Source organism: Dendropsophus ebraccatus, chromosome 10, assembly GCF_027789765.1.
Source record: "Dendropsophus ebraccatus isolate aDenEbr1 chromosome 10, aDenEbr1.pat, whole genome shotgun sequence".
In the NCBI taxonomy this organism is placed as follows: Eukaryota; Metazoa; Chordata; class Amphibia; order Anura; family Hylidae; genus Dendropsophus; species Dendropsophus ebraccatus.
In genome coordinates, this window is record NC_091463.1 from 81,975,259 (window position 1) to 81,987,701 (window position 12,443).

Below are 12,443 nucleotides of genomic sequence, written 5' to 3' on the forward strand. Positions count from 1 at the left end.
CTCTTTTGTATATACAGAACTGAAGAAGCCATTAAGTAACTCAGCTTTCTTCTGATCCCCAGTTATTAACTCCCCGTCACCATTATTCAGGGGTCCTACATGCTCTGACCTTGGTTTTTTTTTTTTTGCATTAATATATTTGAAGAATTTTTTGGGGGTTTCTTTTGCTATCTATGGCTACCTGCCTTTCATTGTGAATTTTTGCTGCTTTTATTACATTTTTACAGGTTTTGTTGACTTCTTTGTAATGTTTAAATGCTACAGCTGACCCCTCTGATTTATATTTTTGAATGCCCCTTTTTTCTCATTTATAGCCCTTCTAACCTCAGTTGTAAGCCATGTGGGATTGGATTTTAACCGTTTATATTTGTTACCCATAGGAATATATTTGGCAGTACAGTTATTTAATGTGGATTTGAAGATTTCCCATTTATTAGCTGTATCCGTATGTGACAGCAGCCGCTCCCAGTCTATGCCCTGAAGTTCTGCCCTTAACCCAGGAAAATTGGCCCTTTTAAAATTAAGAGTTTTTGCCCTCCCAACATGTTTTTCTTTTCTACACTTTAAGCTAAAAGTCACTATATTGTGGTCACTATTACCCAGGTGTTCATGGACAGTGACATCCCCAACCAGCTCAGCGTTGTTAGAAATAACCAGATCCAACAAGGCATCACTTCTAGTTGGCTCCTCCACAAACTGGCCCAGAAAATTATCCTGCAGGAGGTTAAGAAATTCCCTCCCCTTTGTGGTTTTAGCTAAACCGTGACCCCAATCTATATCTGGGTAGTTGAGGTCCCCCATTACCACTACTGTCCCCTCCCGGGCAGCCCGCTCTATTTGTCTATGCAACTGGCCATCTACCTCCTCAGTAATGTTGGGGGGTCTATAGATTACACCAAGAATAATTTTTTCACTCTTTACCTCCTTCTGTAGTTCTACCCACAATGCTTCCATATCATCACAGTCATCTCCCACTATTGCATCTTTTACACTCACTTTAATATCATTTCTGACATACAGACATACTCCTCCTCCCCTTCTGCCCACCCGGTCCCTTCTGAACAATGCAAATCCCTGAATATTGACAGCCCAGTCATGTGAGGAGTCCAGCCATGTCTCAGTCACACCAACCACATCAATGGACTCCTCCAGAACCAAGGCCTCTAGCTCCCCCATCTTGCTGGCTAGACTTCTGGCATTAGTAACCATACACTTTATATTACCATCGAGTTTAACCGCTTCATTATAAGAAATGGGATTTATTACTGTGCTGTGGCTACAATCATCCTCACTGTTCATCCGCAACATATGGATCTCCCTATCCACTGCTCTTATCCTCCCCCCACAGGACCCTTCTCCTCCCACCTTAATGTTCTGTCCCCTCTCTAACCTATCCGCCACTACATTACACACTACATTGTCCTCCCTCCACATCCCTAGTTTAAAAACCCCTCCACCCCTTCTAGGATTCTCTACCCCAGCACAGTGGACCACAGCGGACAGGTTTCCAGACTAGGAACACTCGTTGTGGGACACCACATCAGCAAGATGTCTGCTCCTTTTCTACACTAGTAGGGACTTTTCATGTCATTTCGATTAAAATCCTTCAATATATTGGAAACCCGAAAGTATGATTTACATGTATGAGCTGTTGGAGCTGTTAATTTCCATGCATGGTCCACTTTTAAGAGGAACTCCGGCCATGTCTTGCAGGAAGTGGTTTATTCTATAGGGATTTGCTGCTGCTTCCGACAGTTCCTGTCACGGACAGAGGTGGCAGCAAAGAGCACTGTGTCAGATTAGAAAGAATCCAACACTTCATGCAGGACATACAGCAGCTGATAAGTACTGGAAGACTTAAGATTTTTAAATAGAAGTAAATAACAAATCTATATAACTTTCTGACACCAGTTGATTGAAAAGGGAAAAAAATTAATCACCGGAGTACCCCTTTAAGAGTTCAGTTTATTGTAGGAAATTAATGCAGACATCGTTGTACACTTTATATGGCAATCGCGGTCATCTGGAGAAAAACATCACTTGGTCCAGAGCTCAGGAAACTCACAAGCAAAGGCAATAACGCTCTGGGCTACAGTCCTGCGGGTCGATGATGAATGGCGCTATCACTTTAATTACACACATACTTATATGGATCCATATGAGCTGTTTTGCAAAAAAACTTGCTGAGTCTGTTGGTAATAGATGGGAAGAGTCCCTATAGAAACATGAAACACTGCCCCCCGCATCCACTGAGCACTCCATTTCCCTTGTGACAGGCAATTAGTTTTTTTGAAAAGCCCTCTGTGCTTATGATAGTATTGAGAGTGTCCTGCCCCCCTTGTTATAGCTCATTGGCTGTGGCCACACACATTACAGAGACAGCCTAGAGATCACTATATAGTCACTGGTCATAGCCCCAGCACCCTATACAGCAGCACCGTCCCATCACACTCACACTGACCAAGAGGATTTGTAACTTTCTGGATCCATTTTTATAAGTTTTGGCAAAGATAAATGTAGCCTGAGAACACGACTGCGCTGTCAGGTATGAAACTCTATGTTACCAGACTTACATTTACTCCATTTATACTTTATTATACATGTTATTTAAATATTTATAACCCAAAAAATTTTTTTTATTCTTTTTCAAATGAATGGTCTGGAAACAATAGCAATTGATATATTTATGTCTATATATATATATACAGATATGTAGCAGAGCTGAGTTCCCTTCAAATTACATATATATATATATATATATATATATATATATATATATATATATCTTTGTGCATATATTTTTTTTCATATATATATATTGTAGACATGTCACAGGAGATGTGTTCGAGGGGGTGTACATCTCACCTAGGCTGATGCATAGTGTGAGGTGGTAAGTCCAGGAGGGATCTGTTGCTCAGCAGTGTTATGCTGCTGAGTTATTATTTATTTTTACCGGGCCTGGATTTACATGGAATGGCAGGTAGGTTTTGGTAGTGGGACTTGCCATTCCCTCCCCCCGATCCAGTTTGGGTTTTGCCATCAGGTGAGCAATCAGCCTGAGAAGGTAAGAGCTCCACAGAGATGCAGGTGGGGGCTCTCAGCCAGGGTGAACAGCCTGCATGCTGTGTTTCCTGGGAGCAAGGAGTTCTATCGCTGCTGGGGCCTGTTCACACCCTGCAATACTGCCGACTGAAGTGTCAGAGAGGTAACCTGCTTTTGTTAGTTAGCGCCCAGACGGGCAAGACCTTTTGTTTTGTTCTTAAAGCACAGTGTTGCTATATTTCTGTTACGGACTGTTTATGCTGAAAATAAACGCCAAGCTGTTGTTTTACAAGTCCAAGTCTGCTGTGAACTGTGTCCAAACACACCATTCCCCGGGAAGATCCCTACAATTGGTGGAGGATGCGGGCAAAAGGGTTGCTAGGGGCAACGGTGTGCATCAACTTGGCTACAGCTGCTTATGTCCTGGGTGAAGGCTGCGGCTTCACTCCAAAAACAGTCAAGCAACATGGAGGAGATGATGAAGCAGTTAATGCAAGTGAGTGTGCAACAGCAGCAGGCTAATATGCAGCAACAACAGGCTCTGACAGACGCTAACCTACGCCATGAGCAGGCTAATCGGCAGCAACAACAGGCTCTGACAGACGCTAACCTACGCCATGAGCAAGCATTGGCCGCACAACAACAGGCTCAGGCAGCCGCTAAACAGGATCAGGCAGCCGCTAATCTGCGCCATGAACAGGCGATGGCTCAACAACAGAAACTTATTGAGTACCTGATAGCAAAGCAAGAGGCGTCTGCAGGTGCTAATCCCCAGCTGGTGGCAGCAGCCGCACCAGAGACTTTGTCTGTAAGAAGAGCTGTGCAGCGTGCGCTGCAAAAGATGACTGCTGATGACGATGTTGAGGCCTACTTAACTGTCTTTGAGCGTGTGGCTGAGCGAGAAAAGCTACCCTCCACTGAGTGGGCAGAAGTGATTGCGCCCTATTTAACAGGCGAACCTCAAAAGGCCTACTATGACCTCGGTGAGCAAGAGGTCAAGGACTATGCTCGGCTAAGAGCAGAGATACTCGCCCGACTAGGAGTTACTGCTGCTGTCTGTGCCCGGAGGGTCCGCAACTGGAGCTACAGTCTGGACAAGTCAGCGAGGTCCCAGATGTACGACCTGATTCATCTGGCAAGAAAATGGTTGGAGCCAGACACTTCTACTCCTGCCCAGATCCTAGAGAGGGTCGTGATGGATCGCTACCTCCGTGCACTTCCTGCTGATCTGCAACGCTTGGTGGGACAAGGCGACCCTAAGAGTGCCGACGAACTTGTCAACCTTGTGGAGAGGTTCCAGGCGACTGAGGACTACCTCCGTGATGTTCCTGCAGCACCGTCACCTCCCCGGAGTGCCAGATCTGTGCCATCAGCTGGTAAGAGACTTCCATCTATTGGGGGAGTGTGGAGGGGTGCTGATAGAGGGAAGAGCGCTCAGGAGGTGTCTCAGGGGCAAAAGACTGGTGATGGTCCCCGGTGGCTAAGTGGCCCTAAAATGGACTCCCTGCCAAGGAGACCAGGCCCTATCCAGTGCTGGAGATGCCATGAGACGGGACATATGTCTGCCCATTGCCCTCTTACCACTGAGCCCATGGAGTGTGACGCTAGCCGGCGTCAGTCGCTATTTGCGGAACCGTCTTTTGTTGCGGTCACTGGACTAGAGACTGAACCGCAAATCTGTAACATTACTGTAAATAACTTTCCTGTTAAGGCGTTGCTGGACTCAGGAAGCCTTGTCACCCTGGTGCATGCCAGTCTGGTGACTGGGGACTTTGTGCCAGCAAGACATATGAGTGTGGTATGCATACATGGTGATACAAAGGTTTACCCTATAGTACGGGCTAATGTCGGGACTGAACTAGGCGCTGTACAATATGAAGTGGGTGTGGTTAAAAATCTTATGCATAATGTGATATTGGGGCGTGATTTTCCATTGTTCTGGGCTCTATGGGGAAAACAACAATCCCCTGAAAGGAGTGAGGAGACCCCTAAGTCTATTGCATTACCCACGGTAAATGATAAAAATGTACAGGATGAAAATGATGCTTTTCCTTTGCAGGTCCTGGCTGGAGAGGAAGAGGCTCCTCCCACTGCGCAGAATGTTCCAGACTTAGAGGTGTCTAGGGATAATTTTGGTACTGCACAATTACAGGACCCCACTCTCAAAAATGCGAGAGAGCAGGTCACTGTTATGAATGGGGTACCTCAGGAACCAGAAGCTGAGAGAAAGTTTCCACATTTTTCTATGGCTAATGATCTCTACTATAGAGTCACTAAAATTAATGATGAGGTTGTGGAACAGCTCCTGGTGCCTAAGTCGTACCGGCGTCAGGTACTCGACATGGCCCATAATCATGTCCTTGGGGGCCACTTGGGGACAGATAAAACGCAGGAGAGAGTCCTCCAGAGGTTTTATTGGCCTGCGATTTATGCTGACATAAAAAAATACTGTGAGTCGTGCCCCACATGTCAGCTTAGCACTCCAGTGTCGCATTTCCGCAGTCCTTTGGTCCCACTCCCCATCATAGAGGTACCTTTTGACCGGATCGCAATGGACTTGGTGGGTCCCATTGTAAAGTCAGCTAGGGGTCACCAGTACATTCTAGTTGTGTTAGACTACGCGACCCGCTATCCTGAGGCTGTACCCCTAAGAAACACTGCCTCTAAAACAATTGCACGGGAATTGTTTTATATGTTTTCCAGGGTGGGGATCCCCAAGGAAATCTTGACCGACCAAGGTACCCCATTTGTGTCAAAGGTGATGAAAGAGCTATGCAAACTGTTTAAAATCTCACACCTACGTACCTCTGTATATCACCCACAGACAGACGGGTTAGTGGAGAGGTTTAATAAAACCCTGAAACATATGTTAAAAAAAGTGGTGGAAAAGGATGGTCGTGATTGGGATCACTTACTACCTTACCTGATGTTTTCTATTAGGGAAGTACCCCAAGCGTCCACAGGGTTCTCTCCCTTCGAATTAGTCTATGGTCGTCACCCTAGGGGTTTGTTGGATATAGCGAAAGAGACATGGGAAAGTGAGTCCACCCCATACAAGAGTGTTATAGAGCATGTAGCACAAATGCAGGACCGTATAGCCACTGTAATGCCCCTAGTAAGGGAACACCTCCAGAGGGCGCAAGAGGGCCAAAGCAGAATTTACAATCGTTCTGCAAGAATCAGGACATTTAGCCCAGGTGACCGGGTACTCATACTTGTTCCCACGGTAGAAAGCAAATTCTTAGCAAAGTGGCAGGGTCCCTATGAAATTGTAGAGAAGATCAGTGAGGTCAACTACAAGGTACACCAACCAGGTAGAAGGAAGCCTTTCCAAGTTTATCACATAAACTTGATTAAGCCCTGGAAAGACAGGGAATCCTTGGTGGCGACAAAGCCTGTTGGTCATCTGTCACCACCAATCCCTCCGGTCAGGATTGGTGACACCCTATCAGTGTCCCAGAAGCAGGAAGCTAAGGAGTTCCTGCAGAGAAATAAAGACAAGTTTTCTGACCTACCAGGGCGTACGCATCTCATTAGTCATCATGTGGAAACTGAGCCTAGAAGCAGAGTAAACCTTAAGCCCTATAGGATACCAGAAGCACGGAGGGAGGCGGTATCATCCGAGGTAAAACGTATGCTTGACCTAGGAGTCATTGAGGTGTCCCAGAGCGAGTGGTCCAGCCCGATTGTGTTAATCCCAAAGCCCAATGGAACTTGGAGGTTCTGTAATGACTTTAGAAAGTTAAATGAGATCTCCAAGTTCGATGCCTACCCCATGCCCAGGGTAGATGAGTTGATAGAAAGGATGGGTAATGCCAGGTACATAACTACCCTCGATCTCACTAAGGGCTACTGGCAGATCCCACTCACTCCTGAGGCTAGAGAGAAGACTGCATTCTCCACCCCTGATGGGCTCTTCCAATACGTAGTGATGCCATTCGGGTTACATGGAGCCCCTGCCACTTTTCAGAGGTTGATGGACTTGATCCTGCGACCACATCGGGATTACTCTGCTGCCTACCTTGATGATGTGGTCATTTTTAGCCCTGATTGGGAAAGTCACCTCTGTAAGGTCCAGGCGGTGTTAGATGCCATAAGTGATGCGGGGTTAACCATCAATGCAGAGAAGTGTGCACTAGCCTTAGAGGAGGCCAAATACTTGGGCTACATTATTGGAAGGGGGTTAGTGAAACCACAACTAAATAAAATTGAGGCAATACAGAATTGGCCTCAACCCCTCACAAAGAAACAGGTCAGAGCTTTCCTGGGTATTACGGGCTATTACCGAAGGTTTGTGCCAAATTTTGCTTCAGTTGCAGCCCCACTAACTGACCTGACAAAGGGTGCAAAGTCCGCAATGGTGACATGGACTCCAGAGGCTGAGAAGGCTTTTCAAAGCCTTAAGTCTGCCCTGTGCCAACAGCCTGTGCTAGTTACCCCTGACTTTAGGCGAGAGTTTCTAGTACAGACAGACGCCTCTAATACAGGGTTAGGTGCCGTCCTCTCACAGGTTGTGAATGGCGAGGAGCACCCGGTGATGTACTTGAGTAGGAAGCTATCCCCGGCCGAGAAAAACTATGCCATAGTTGAGCGAGAATGTCTGGCAGTGAAGTGGGCCCTAGAATCCCTGAGGTATTACTTACTAGGCAGGAGATTTAAGTTAGTGACAGACCATGCCCCCCTAACATGGATGAAAATAAACAAGGAGAAGAATGCAAGGGTGACTAGGTGGTTTCTGTCCCTACAAAACTTCAATTTCACTGTGGAACACCGGCCAGGGAAACTACAGGCGAATGCTGACGCCCTATCAAGGGTACACTGTCTGTGGGGACAAAACTCTCAGCCCTCCGGTCTGAAAAAGAGGGGGGGGATATGTAGACATGTCACAGGAGATGTGTTCGAGGGGGTGTACATCTCACCTAGGCTGATGCATAGTGTGAGGTGGTAAGTCCAGGAGGGATCTGTTGCTCAGCAGTGTTATGCTGCTGAGTTATTATTTATTTTTACCGGGCCTGGATTTACATGGAATGGCAGGTAGGTTTTGGTAGTGGGACTTGCCATTCCCTCCCCCCGATCCAGTTTGGGTTTTGCCATCAGGTGAGCAATCAGCCTGAGAAGGTAAGAGCTCCACAGAGATGCAGGTGGGGGCTCTCAGCCAGGGTGAACAGCCTGCATGCTGTGTTTCCTGGGAGCAAGGAGTTCTATCGCTGCTGGGGCCTGTTCACACCCTGCAATACTGCCGACTGAAGTGTCAGAGAGGTAACCTGCTTTTGTTAGTTAGCGCCCAGACGGGCAAGACCTTTTGTTTTGTTCTTAAAGCACAGTGTTGCTATATTTCTGTTACGGACTGTTTATGCTGAAAATAAACGCCAAGCTGTTGTTTTACAAGTCCAAGTCTGCTGTGAACTGTGTCCAAACACACCATTCCCCGGGAAGATCCCTACAATATATATATATACATACATATATATATATATATGTGTGTGTGTGTGTGTGTGTGTGTGTGTGTGTGTGTGTGTGTGTGTGTGTACCGTGTTTCCCAAAAATAAGGCAGTGTCTTATATTAATTTTTGCTCCAAAACATGCACTATGTCTTATTTTTGTCATCACAAACCAGCATAACTAGACATAACCCTGGTGGCAGAGGGTGGCAGCAAGGCTCGAGGGATGCCTTATTTTTTAAGGGATGTCTTATTTTGGGGGAAATGGTATATATCTATATCTATCTATCTATCTATCTATCTATCTATCTATCTATATATATATATATATATATAAATGTATTATTATTTTTTAATCACAAACTCAGTTTCTGTACATAGGCATATAGTAGAAAAAAATATATATATATATATTTTTTTTTTACTGTTAGCTTATGTATTCATGTAAGTATGAAAGAAAAATTCTAAGTTTAAGTGATATGTTTTGGAAAATCTCAGATAACATTATGTGATATTCTAAATGGAGCAAAGCTACCATAAGCCACAGCAGCATAGTACAAGTAAGATGGTTTAGTACAGACTACCTCCAGTAGAGGAAGCTGCTGCCAGGTACTTTTGGCACAGCCAGTAGGATTGGACAGATGAAATCCAGCTTGTCTAGTCTAGTGCCTTCCTCTACTCTGCCACCCTGGTGATGTAGTAGACATGGATGGCACCATATACCAGGGGGATGCAATATTGAGCTATGAGTCTATATGGAAAATCAGCTCCATATCTCCCTGCTTCTGTGTGTCAGCTTTACCTGTTCATCTCTGAAGAGCACGATATCACTGTATTATTTCCACGTCTGTATCACAGCCGCAGGTCCTGACCAGACTGAGGGTCTAAGGACCCGAACAGAACAAATCTCTATGATGTTATCAGTTGGGGTTGGGCAGCCATAATGTGGATGCAGATAGGCAGCTGTATTACACTTGTAACTGACTTACAGGATATGACTGACTGACATGTTATATGAATAAGAAAATATTGTATGTGTTTTAAATAGACTGAAAACCACAGGTACCATCACAGGTGGTCCCCCGCTTCACTGCAATGTCTACAATAGAACCTCCAATCTTCCATAATACAGATGTCTACTTATATGGCAGAGGAGCGTCCTGGCCCCCTCCGCAATAGAGATACGGTGCAGGTGCTATCTCTAATCCTAGTGCTAGTCCCCTAGGTACAATAGGTGTAACTACATATAGGGGGTGTAGAGGTAGTAGCTGCACCTGGGCCCTGGTTCTGAGAGGGTTCCATAGCCCTTCTGCCACATAAGAAGACATTGGTATTATAATGGCACATGGTAGATGGGAGCTATAAGCTACTGTACACCTCCGCCTTGGTGCCCTTTATAAGTCATACAGAGTGAAAGCCACTCCAGCCTAACTAGATACTAAGGACGCAAGTGTGGCAACCAACCCCCCCCCCCCCCGCCCCATATGACCTCCAATTGTCTCAATAGGGCACAGAGACGGGGGTTGTCCCAAATGAATATTCCTGTGAAACCACACTTAGGGTGCGTTCACACCTACAGGATCTGCAGCTGATTTTCTACAGCAGATTTCAGTTAAATAACTGAACACAGCATCAGATTTGATGCTGTGTTCAGTTATTTAACTGAAATCTGCTGTAGAAAATCAGCTGCAGATCCTGTAGGTGTGAACGCACCATTAATCTGTAATTACAGCATTTCAGGAGTTTATAGTGAAGGCTACTAAGATAAGGGATGGCGGGATGTGGCTGCTGCCACGCTAATCTGCTCCTTCCTTCCTATGGTTATGGTATATTGTATAAAAACCTCATGAGAAGAGATGAGCGGAACTCGAGCATGGTGGAATCTGAGGAAGTCCGGTAGAGCGGACGGAACGCGTGGGGATCTTGTCTGTGACACCCCATCTCTACCCCTATCTCCCCCATCACAATTTGGTGATATCTTATTTATATCTAGAGATGAGCGAACCTCAAGCATGCTGGAGTCCTTTCGAACCCGAACTTTCGCCATTTGATTAGCGGTGGCGGCTGAACTTGGATAAAGCCCTAAGGCTATGTGGAAATCATGGATATAGTCATTGGCTGTATCCATGTTTTCCAGACAACCTTAGAGCTTTATCCAAGTTCTGCAGCCCCAGCTAATCAAATGCCGAACCCGGATGGACTCGAACCCGAACCCGGTTTGCTCATGTCTATTTATATCTTTTTTGAATAATATACTTCTTAGAATAATTTATTGTGCACTCTTTAGAGATTGGTTACACCATTTGTGGGGTGATTTCTTTGATACATTTAATTTTCTTTACCTTGTGTACCTATTTCTTTATAGTGGTATTGCATTTGCACTTTACTTTGGTAGGGGTGAGAATCCTACCTGTTTGGGGGGGGGGGGTTCACTTTGGATGACACCTTACATGGTGTCTCCTTGTTTGGGATATTTAAAATGTTTTTATCTTGGGGCCGTTGATTGTTTGATTATGTACCTGTGAAATAAAGTTCTTTTATTGGTTGCATTGTGGTGTGCTATGTTGCCTTTTTGGCATATTGCTTTTCTTTTTGTTTGATGGTCGTTGGTATTTATATGCCCGTAATGAAGCACCCAACCATATACCTCTTTAAAGCTGTGCATGTCTTACTCTTTATTGAGGAGTCTGATTATTCAGTATGGAGCATGCTCAAGTCTGATTAGTCGGCATGAAGCATGCTCAAGTCGGATTATTCATTATGGAGTATGCTCGAGTCTGATTATTCAGTATGGAGCATGCTCGAGTCTGATTATTCAATATACAAGCTCCAGTTGCGCTCATCTCTACTCATGACATCTTGCTACGTTGGCCATGGCTACGAGAGGTCTATGACAGTAGATCACAATAAAGGAGGGGGGAATAAAATACAACTGGCTAGAAAAGACCCCCTCTCACTTGTTACTATAGTGCCTAGAAAATAAAAGCTAATCTTTGGCTGGTTACCATTGGCAATTCTCCACATTGTGTTGACATCGGTTTTGAGACACAATGGGGTCAATTCACTAAGAGGATAGTAACATGTTGTAGTGGAGATGCTGTCAGGGCTACACTTTGCTTCCGTGAAATTTGCTTTGCACATCCGGTCATACCCAATAACATAATCTAGTTTCCATTACTACTCTGCTCATTTGACGTATTGGTAACTTTGCCCCATTGGCCTCATGTATAAGAGATGGAGGGGCCCTAGAGCCAAATCTACTAAATACTGTGTATCCCACTTATAATACTAGCGTCTTCTTAAGTTATTATTACTAACAATCTAATAAGAAGCAGTACCCAACCTATTGTAGTGGCTGAGGACATGCAGCCTAATGGGACGGCGTAGGCAGCAGGTCCCTGGTGACCCTCATCATACTATTATGGTGGGGGGTGCTGTCAGGGTGCCTACATGATCAGAAGCAGGGTCACTGATGAGTCACATCCTGGCAGTTTAACCCATTAGATGGCATAGTCAATAGCTACCATGGCATATGCTGATGGTTGCTATGGTGACTGGAGGCCTAACACAGGTTCCCTGAAAAAGGTCCTACTGAAAATGATGATGAAAAACAAAACAAAAAATTGCTGGGTCCTCAAGGTCAAAAAAATAAGGGTTATACACACGTGTGCAAGCTCTGTATATACCACCATAGAAGTCTATGTACCCTCATAGGCCTCCCATTAAGTAGATGGGTGGGAATTTGTTTGGTCATTTGTATTTACTCCCAGCAAGTTTCTTCACCTCTGACCTTGATTAAACATGGTCCTTAATCTGAATATACCCATGCATCCTCCAAACTGAATTCCTGAGTTAGTCCACACAAAAGTGGGATGTGGGATCATGTAGAAAATTGGAATTTTCATACAAATTCCACCATTTTGTGATATTGTGGTATTTGAACTGTAGAAGAGCATTTTG

General features: G+C 45.0%; 1 protein-coding gene across 1 annotated transcript in view; it reads left to right on the forward strand.

Moving 5' to 3' along the window:
• The first annotated feature begins 2,417 nt into the window (after positions 1-2,417).
• Positions 2,418-12,443, forward strand: part of LOC138766211 (endothelin receptor type B-like) — a 28,624-nt gene continuing 18,598 nt past the window's right edge. Inside the window, exon 1 of the mRNA XM_069943621.1 lies at positions 2,418-2,545. The gene's annotated coding sequence lies outside the window, so the exon portion shown is untranslated. The remainder of the gene's footprint in view (positions 2,546-12,443) is intronic.